This window comes from Marmota marmota, unplaced genomic scaffold (genome assembly GCF_001458135.2).
Source record: "Marmota marmota marmota unplaced genomic scaffold, marMar, whole genome shotgun sequence".
NCBI lineage: Eukaryota > Metazoa > Chordata > Mammalia > Rodentia > Sciuridae > Marmota > Marmota marmota.
Window position 1 is genome coordinate 22,505,495 of NW_025999977.1, and position 10,503 is coordinate 22,515,997.

At 35.8% G+C, this 10,503-nt stretch overlaps 1 protein-coding gene across 3 annotated transcripts in view; it reads left to right on the forward strand.

The window, feature by feature from the left end:
* Window positions 1-69: 69 nt before the first annotated feature.
* Fbxo11 (F-box protein 11) overlaps window positions 70-10,503 on the forward strand; it is an 80,803-nt gene continuing 70,369 nt past the window's right edge. The window contains exon 1 of one of the 3 annotated variants that reach the window (XM_048804420.1): window positions 70-256. The gene's annotated coding sequence lies outside the window, so the exon portion shown is untranslated. Of the gene's footprint in view, window positions 257-8,097; window positions 9,037-10,503 lie in introns of those variants that run through there. The other 2 variants (XM_015479687.2, XM_048804419.1) reach the window with 2 other exon arrangements.

Genomic DNA, 10,503 nt, shown 5'->3' on the forward strand with positions numbered 1-10,503 from the left:
GTGGTGCCGCAGTGTCAGCCCGGGCCTGGCCGGGCCGTCAGGAAAAGCCGCGGCTTTCTGACTCTCCTGGGCTCTTGCTCAGGCCGCGCTTTGTTTGGTTTCGGGGGCTCGGCACCCTCCACCCCCACCCCTCCCTGGGGCTTCTCGCCTCGTCTGCGGACCCCGTGGGAGTCTGTAGGTGGCTGGAGGAAAGGCTAAGGGTGGGATTTCCCCCTTTTCTGCCGCCTTCCACGGTCCGATCTCCCCCTTTCTGTTGGTAGGTGGGGGGAATGGCTGGGAGTGATGGGGCGGTGGGGTTGGCTGGGGAACTTGTTTTCCCCTTTTCTCTCTCTTCGCCTCCCCCTTCCTGTGGAGGAGGGGGAGAGGGGATCCGAGTGGTCCGTGGTGTTGGCCAGGGAACTTGTTTCTCCCGGCCCACCCCCACCCCCGGTCACGGGGTAGGGGGAGCAGCGACTCCTCTTCCAACCCCACGATGTTTGCTGCGTAGTTTGTCTTTAGTTATAGAACCTCTGGGAAAGACCCGTTAAATCGAGTCCTTTAGATAAATAAATATAGAATCCATCGGCCATTTCCACCCCCTCCCTCGTGTGCTGTGCAGTTACCCTTCCGCTCTGTCGGCACCCCCTCGATTTTTCTCCCCTCGCTCCCCTTCCACGCCGCGGTGCTCCCCTCCATCTCCTAGTGGGGTTTGAACACCCCTTCCATAGAACCGGCCTCTTGGGAGTGTGTGTGTGTGTGTGTGTGTATGTGTGGGCGGGCGCGCGCGGGCGCTCGCGTGTGTGTTGTGACCAAGGCCTAGTGAAATGTGTCATTTGGACCCAACTGTGCAGCACTGTCTGGTAACCACCATTGTCTAAGGGCTGAGGCTCCCCGGGGTTGGATTCCTGCTTTAGCAAAAATAATGTTCAGCTTTACTTGGATGATATGATTATTTTGGGAGGTTTGTGAAATAGAGGTGTTGCACCTGGATCTCTAAACACAACTATTCTCTTTATTAATTAGCTGCTTGCAGTGGGGTGGAGGTCAATACCGTATTTTTTGTGTATGGTTGTTGTTTTAAGGAGGAGAATTGTTAGGAGACATTTTGCCTGTTTTAGTTGCCGGATTAAGGTTAATTTCACTTGCGTTGGTTGTCACATCCCCGTTGGTGAAGAGAATTAAAGGCATTTTTAAAATTATACATTCTTTCCTTAAAAACTGTTTCATTGTTTTGATCCAAATATTTAACCAGTGAAGATGTTAATCTGAAAAATAGTTTATAGGTTTTACTGTAGTCACTGTTACAGATAGTCTTTGAGAAAACAGTTTGCTATATGTTGCTTGAAAGATGTTTCAAGCCAGTTAGAAGTCTTGTGCAACATAATTGGTAAATATGTTTTAATGATTCTTTGATGCGTTTACTAGTTTCTTGGCATATTTAAAAATTTTGAGTCTCATTATTTCCTTTCACATGTATCAGAGTTCTTCTGGTATTCCATTCAAATATTCAAGTCTCTTTCCAGAATTACTATTATGTATGATCATATATTAAAGTGTTTTTGAGAAAACAATGACAAAATTGAAATGCTAGCATTTAATATTAAGGATTCTGCTACTACAGTAAGCTTTTTCAATATGTGATTTGTTAATAACATGAGCACTGAATCAAAATATTTCAGCCAAACTTAATTTACTCCAGTTGTGTATTTTTTAGATGTTTATTCTGCATCTCCATTTTGCAGTTTGTGTGTAATTTCAAACCTGGTTCAGGTGATTTTGGGACAATTTTCTTCAAAATTATTAGCTACTGAACTCTGTACTTAAATTGGAAGTAAAGTGACTTGGTTGTTGATAGTAACAAATTAGTGGTAGTTTTCTTTTCTTTTTAATTGATATTCATAAACTGACAAATGATGTTCATGAATCAGAATTTCAGTATGTACGTAACCAAGTGGTAAATTAAATTGTACTGTAGGATTGTTCCCTTGCTGCAGCCAGGAGATTCTGGAGGTTCAGTGTTGGCACTGAGGGGAAAAGAACTTGCTGATTAGCCTTCAGGGAAAATAGTCTCTCAAAGAGAAAATAAATGGCCTCAAAATGAATTAAACATTAAGAAAAATTAAAAGACTAAAATAATCAAAGTTTTGCAGGACTTAGTTAAAATAGACCATTTTTTGAAAAATTGGCATTTTGATTACATTTTTAAAATAGGAAAGTCACATAATGTTCAAAAGTTAGCTAAGAAGAACATTATCTTAAGTTTTATGGAACATAAAGAGTATCACTACTTCTAGTTTGGAAAAGAGGTTTTGTTATTGGTATTTGTTTAAGAATATGCTGGATTTAATTTGATAAGGTTATTAAGGAACTAAAACTAAAACAAGTGTGTGCCCCCCCGCCCCCGCCTCCCCAAACCTTTTACTAACTCTTGGTGAGCATGTAACTCTTGCGTTAGTCTTGGATAGAATTACATAATAGTGGACCAGCCAACTTTCCGGTAGGAAATCAAAATGAGACTCACTGTTTTAAGGTTAGTTCAATATATTTAAAATCATGTGCTTTAGGCTTTCAAAGAAAAATTTTAGCACCCTAGTTTTTAGCTGCTTTCTCACCCACAGGTTAACTGGAATAAAAACTTGATAACACTTTTAAATATATTTACATATACATAACATATTTATGTTGCACACACACAGACTTTCTCTTACATGTAATACCAGTGTTTGAAGAGAAAGAAACTAAATACTGGCCCGGGTATTTCATGGAATGTTGTCTTCATTCATGCTATCTTAAGTGGTCTGTTTGTTGTCTTAAGACTGAATACTGCTCATTAGCCTTCTTAGACTTAAAATTCCTGAGTTTGGGGGGCTGGAGATATAGCTCAGTGGTAAACCACTTGCCTATCATGCATGAGGCCCTGGGTTCAATCGTTGCCAGCACCACAAGAAAAAAAAAAGTTTCTGAGTTTCAGATTTCACACCACTTTAAACTAGTAGAAAATAGTTTGTGTTCCATATGGTCACAATTTGGTAATATATTCCATCAGTTAATGAAACTGAAAGTAGTGTGGTATTGGGTCTATAATATTTGTATATTATATATATATATATACACACACACACACACACACACACATATATATATACACACACACACACACATACACATACATACATACACACACACAAATATATTTTTGGTACTGGAGATTAACCCAGGGGGGCTTAACCACTGAGCCACATTCCAAGCTCCACCCAGTTTAAAAATTTTTATTTTTTGGGGTGGGGGGGCTCACTGAGTTGCTTAGTGCCTCCCAAAGTTGCTGAGGCTGGCTTTGAACTAGAGTTCCTCCTGCCTCGGCCATCCAAGCTGCTGGGATTACAAGCACAGCCTTAGCCACCATGCCTGGCTTATTTTGTATTTTTGATACATGAAAATTGTACATATTTATGGGATCCCATGTGATTTTTTTTTTTCAATACATGTTTACATCATGTATTGTTCAAGTTAGGGTAAGTGCTATCTGTCTCCTCGAATATTTATCATTTCTCTGTGGTGAAAACATTGACACTCCTTTTTTCTAGCCTTTTTGGAGTATGTAAGGCATTGTTGTCATTTGTAGTCACCCTACTATGCAGTAGAATACCAGAACTCATTTCTCTTTTCTGTGTCTTAGTACCATTAACCAACCTTTTCTTTTTTCCTTCCCTCAAATCTGCTCAGCTTCTAGTAATTACTGTTCTACTCTCAACTTCTATGAGATCAACCTTTGTAGATTCCACATATGATTGAGATCATGTAGTATTTTTCTTTCTGTGCCTGGTCTGTTTCACTTAACATAATGATGTCCAGTTCCATCCATGTTGCTAAAGAAATGACAGAATTTCATGCTTTTTAATGACTGGATAGTATTCGTGTGTGTGTGTGTGTGTGTGTGTGTGTGTGTGTGTGTGTGTAGCATATTCTCTATCGATTCATCAGTTAATGGACACTTAAGATTGTTTCCATTTCTTGGCTATTGTGAATAGTGCTGCAGTAAACATGGGAGTATAGATGACTTTTTAACAATGATTTTATTTCTTTTGTTTATGTACCCTTGTGATGTTTTAAAATTCTAGAAGGATTTAGCTTTTGCCACCTGTTCTCAGTTTAACTTCTTTATCCTTGGAATCTGTTTTTAAAATTTTTTTCCTTAGAAGTATGGGCAAACTTAAAAGTGTGCTGAACTGCTATGTAGTAATCAGTAGTTTTTAGTTAAAATTAATTTCTTTGAATAGATTATAAATGTATATAGTTTAAAATTTGAAAGTCCCTTTCTTTTATCTGCCTACAGTTATTAAATTCTTTTTTTTTTTTTGGATGGGGGACTAGGGATTAAATCCAGAGACATTTTATTCCAAGCCCTTTTTAAGACAGGGTCTCATAGTGCCTGGCATGGTGGCATACACCTGTAATCCCAGTGATTCAGGAAGCTAAGTCAGGAGGATTAAGAGTTCAAGACCAACCTCGGTGACTTATTGAGGACATAAGCAATTTAGTGAGACCCTGTCTCAAAATAAAAAATAAAAAGGGCTGGAGATGTGGCTCAGTGATTAAGCACCCTTAGGTTCAGTCCCCAGTACCAAAAAAAAAAAACAAAACGAAGACAGGGTTTCAGTGAGTTGCTTAGGTCCTCACTGAGTTGCTGAGCAAACTATTAAATTCTTCTACCTGGATGCAGTCACTATTATTAGTTTTTCATTCTTTATGTTTTAATAAAAAATAAAATTTGAGTTCTGAAAATAATCTTTGCATGGAAGATTTTGAAAATAGGTGTAAAATTTTTTTCTCTAGTTACTGGGAAAGCATAGGACTGTTTGAAGTGCTGAAAATTTAGTGATGTAGTTTGAGAAATTTGGCAAATGTCATATATTAATAGATTTGGCTATAAACTTGTAGTCTGAAACAATTATAGAGTAAATCAGTCTATGTCCTATATTTGTGGGATAAAAAAATCTCACCTATGACCATGGAATTCTAGAATTTCTTTCAGAACATATAGCATTGCATAAAATATTTCTGATGGAGCTACATATTCATATTATGTGAATAGCTAGTATACTTGTTGGTCTTTTAAACAGGTAGCCTAGTTAATACCTTCCATGGAATTGTACTAGCTTATGATACTTTACTTTTAGGTTCTTACACTGCTCATAAAATCACCTGTGCAACCTTAATAGAGTAGTTCTGGACAAGAAACATGATTTTCCCTGTTTAGGAATTAAGTTCTGTGGGGCACTACTCTCCCATCTGGTGGCTTAATCTTCAGAATGTGTCCTGTGAGAGAAGTGTATTTAATTTTTTTTATTTTTTCAGCAAAAGAGAGCCTGTTTTTCAGAGCATAGAAATAATTTGAAGGATACAAATTGGGTACTATCAGTGTTAATGTTGAAGTTCCTCTGATCAGGCCTAAAGGCTGTCCTAGTACTGCTTTTCTCTTTACTTGAAATTCTGGCAAACCCACAGCAAGGCTAACCAGCTTAAGAGAACTCTCAGGTAAGGCAACAACCACCAGTATATCCTGACTTCTTAGGTCTCCCTTTCCCCCTCTTATCAACCCACTTAGATTTGGCAGAATTCAAGAATAGTGAGTATAATCATTAGTATCCTTGGGGGATTGATTGTAGAACACACACATACTCACCAAAATCTGCAGACACTCAAGTCCATTACATAAAATGACATGGTACAGAATTTGCATATAACCTCTGCATATCTTCTCATATGCTGCAAATCATCTCTAGATTACTTGTAATACCCAATACTATGTAAATGCTATGTAAATAGTTGTTACTACATATATTGTTTAGAGAATAATGACAGGGAAAAAGTTTTGTACATGTTCAGTATAAACTTTTTTTTACTCAATATTTTCAATCCATGACTGGTTGAATTCTAATGTATGAAACCCATGGATACAGAGAACCGGACCAGATATGTTTTCTCAACTTTTAATTTTTCTTATGTATATTTTAACTCTAAAAATAACTGGTATACAAATGAGTTATTTTTAATATGAGATCTCTTTTTGCCTCCCTATTTATTTTTTTAAAAAAATTTTAGTTGTAGGTAGACACAATATCTTTATTTTATGTATGTATTTTTATGTGGTGCTGAGGATCAAACCCAGTGCCTTGCATGTGTTAGGCGATCATTCTGCTGATCCACAACCCCAGCCCCCCTATTTATTTTTAACTAACAAGTTACTCTTTTTTGTGTGTTTATCTTGTCTCCTATCTCTGAAGCATTATTCTGTTTTCGACTTTCCATCTCATTAATTTATTTGCTATTTGAGTTGCATTATTATTTTCCAAATAACTCTGGTTAGTATATGAGTTTCTTGACAAGGTACCGTTTCCCTCCAAATTTAGTTGTTACCCTCTGAAAATAAATTATGAAGACACAAAATACAAGGAATGAGACAATTGGGTAGTATGATACACAGAGATCTGAGCTAATTACCTGCTTGACATTGGGTAGGCAGTCTTAACCTCTCTGTGTTTCTAATCTTTAAAATTGGGATAAGACTTGCCTTAGAATAATTGTACAGATAAAAGATAGTAAAGCACCTAGCACATGATAAATATTCAGAAAATGACAGCTCTTGAAATAATGAGGTTTTGGATCAACTGTATATAAAATTAAACCCAAGAGACAAAATGTGTTGTGTTTCTGGTATATTCCAAAATGTAATATCTAGATGATTTGGTATAAACTTAGACTGATTTGTAATTGTAAATAAGTAGTCTTATATCTAATGAATTAAAATATTCTTTCACAGAAGAATAAGAAAACAAAAATAGGTATTTGGGATAATAAACATTTAACTGTTTCTGCTCTGTGCTAGAGTCTATTCCAGGTAGTCACAGTTGTGTCATTTAACCCTTTCAGCAAGTCTGTAAAGTAGATGTTGTCATTCCTTTTTTTGGGGGGGGGGGTACTGGGGATTGAACCCAAAGGCGCTTAACCACTCAGCAACATCCCCAACCTGTTTTACGTTTTTATTTTGAGACAAGGTCTTAATAAGTTGCTTAGCATCTGGCTAAGTTGCTGAGGCTGGCTTTGATTTTGCCATTCTCTTGGCCTCAGTCTCCTGAGCCAGTGGGATTACAGGTGTGTAACACTGTGCCCAGCTCATTTTTCTTTCAATGTAGTTGTGTATGGACAGAATGCCTTTATTTTATATATTTATTTTTAATGTGGTGCTGGGGATCTAACTTAGTGCCTCATATATACTAGCAAGCACTCTGTTACATGCTATATAGTTCCAGCCCCAGCTCATTGTTTTATTTTTTGTTTTTTAACAAATTAGGAAACTGAGTATCCTAGTTACCTAGCAGTAAGATCCTTAGGAAGTAGCTGGAAAATTTTTCAAAATTTGATTTTGATCACCCAGTCACTCCATAAACAAGTTGAGCTAGCAAAACACATTTGGTAATCTGTTTCCACTACTTTAAGAGGAGGGAGTACCTTGCCCTTACAGCATGTCTGTCTTCTGTCCTATCCCATCTATCACTTGGAAAAAGATAACATTAGTTTGATGCCATTAATTGTTGAATCATCTGAGTTCACATTTTCCAAGTAACCTTCTTATCATAGTTTTGCCTCTCATGTAAATTTGTCTCAAGAGCCTACACTGATTGATCAGCATGCTTTTTCTTCCAGTGCCTTGATGAGATCACTAAGCACTTATTGTACAAAGAAGGGTTGATTTCCCCTGAATTACTCATAAGTTATGAATAAAGGGTGTTAAGTCATTTTAGCTCATGGCTACAGATGGACTATTTAAGGAAGGGAAAATGTAAGTTAAATAATAGTGTTAGATTTCATTAGTAATTTTGACTGGTTTGTGGACTAAATATCCTTCCTTTACCAGAGTTTAGCGTATTGTATGTGTAGCTTAGAGTTTTTATATGTTTGGTTAGCATAAGATGTATGTTTAAATTTAATCCTTAGAAAGTAAAGAAATGAAACTAATTTCCTTTATGTTAATTTATTTTGGCTTTAAGCAAATATCAAAATTATTAACTTTACTTTGAAAAACATTAATTTTATTTTAAAACATTTCAAGTAAGAGTATGTTAAAGCAAGTGTAAGTTCTATATGTTTATTGCTTATTCTCCCAATTTCTAGAAATCCAACTGTTAAATGTTTTGCTCTTTTAACATAATTGTGGAATTATGTTCAAAAAAGAGGTAAATTATTAAAAGCAATTTTCCTATCTGGTGACTAAATATTAAAAACTATTAAGGAATAATACTTCCTTGTCTCATAAGAGAAAAGTGGCACTCATCAATTTTGTAAAGAGGTTTTTGTTTTCTCAAGTTTAGAAATTATTTGAAGGTTGGATATGGATTAAGAATCTGTACTTTAAATTACTTTTCTGGTAATGATGATAATCTCAGTTTAGCTATATACCTCTATAATGAACAAGAAAATTCATTTTCCAAATGGCTGAGTTGGGTCCTGGCAAAATCATTGTTGAAATTTTTTCTTTAATGTGGAATTAACTGGCTACTATGTAGGCTCAACCATTAGCATTGATTTCTTTAGTACCATAACATAGTCATCTGACTTGAATCAGATTAGTCTTTGCTGATTTGCCAGTTCTACTTGGGTTTAGGTGCTTTCTTGCAAGTATTCTAGTTTTGAGTGAGAATTCTTTTTCTGTACTCAACCATTGGTTTTTGTATCTTGTATCCATTGTTTTATAACATTGTGTGTATACACAAATACATATGAATACATGGTTTTATATAACACTGAAGAGGAAGGGTTTAGGGTGTAAAGGAAGAGCATATAACTTTGAAATAGGTGGGATTGGTGTATATATGTCAGTCGTAATTGTTTCTTACACAATTAATGCATCTTTTTTTTTTTTTTTTTGAAAAAAAATAGGCTTTCAGGAGAATTAAAAGTGAATGAAGTTTCAAATTGAAAAGTAGGAGTCTTTCCAAGTTATATCATGGCAGCAAGGAAAGATCAAAGATAACTTGTTTGAAAGAAATGGGAAGAGAGGTATGGCACTATATTTTGAAATTTAGTATTTTTCATAAAATGATCTTATAGTAAAGGAAATAGTGAAATCACTTTTCTTTTTTTAATATTAAGGTTGGGTGTATGTTAAAAGTAGCCATTGAACTATTCACATTTGCATATGAATGACTGGTAACCTCCTAATCCTCTGAAAGACATGTGCATTTTTAAGAGTCTGATTATGATTACTTCTCAAATGTTAGTATTTTAGGCCCAGTTAAAGAGATAAGCTGTGACTTCATTTGTTTTCTTCAAGTTTTTTTCTTTTTTCTTTTTCTTATTTATTTGGTGCCAAGAGTTTGAGGGGGTACTCAACCACTGAGCCACGTCCCCAACCCTTTTATTATTTATTTATTTTTATGTGGTGCTGAGGATTGAACCCAATGCCGAATATATGCCAGGCAAGCACTCTACTGCTGAGCTACAACACCAGCCCATCCCTAGCCCTTTTTATTTTTGTTTTGAGACAGGGCCTCACTAAGTTGCTGAGGCTAGCTTTGAACTTGTGATTCTCCTGCCCTAGTTTCCCAAACCTCTGGGATTACAGGCATGCACCATTTTACTTTTCTTCTTTTTTTTTAAGTGGGAGAAAAGTAGAGTTGGAGCAGTAGGTGTGGTAGTATATACAGGTCATTTAAATAAGCAATGGTCATTTGAATTAGAAAATCTGCATTTTATATGTATATGGGCTATAGATGTAATTTTATAGTTAAATTATAGAATTTTATTAATATTTTTTAAATTAAAATTTTAAATTGAAGTGCACAAGTCATTGGTATACAGTTTGATGACTTTTCACAAAGTATACATAGCTGTGTAACCAGTGATATGTAGACCAGAATCCTAGAAGTTCCCTTTAAGGGCCTTCCCAGTTACTGTTCCCAGCCCCTTCTTTCTAATTGCTTGGATTAGTTGTACCTGTTTTTGAACTTTATGTAAATCCAACTGCCCAGTGTGTACTCCCATGTGTCTGGTTCTTGCCCTTAATATTTGTGAGCTATATACATGTTGTTGCTGGTAGCATTAGTTTATTCATTTTTTTGTTGCTGTTTAATATTACAATGTATGAATACACTACAATTTATCCATTTTACAACTTATGGGCATAGAGATCTTAGAGTTGTTTTTGCTTGGCTCTAAGACATATGAATATGGCCTTTCATAATTATGTTGCTAAAACCGTTGACTAGAAAGGATGATTCTGTTTAAAAAATCAGTACTTGTTTGTTTTTGTTTTTTAATTTCTCGGTATGTTTGCTCTTGTATAACAACAGTTCAGTCTTGGAGCTAACAGTTAATCCACATAAAACAGTGTGGACAGCCATGTTCTTTTCTCTTCTTTCGGCAGATAGCTACTTTTGATATTAAAATACACTAAGTTATCCTAAACACTTTTTGTGTGCTTTTTTTTTCTTTTCTTTTCTTTTTTTTTTTTTTTTTTTTTTTTTT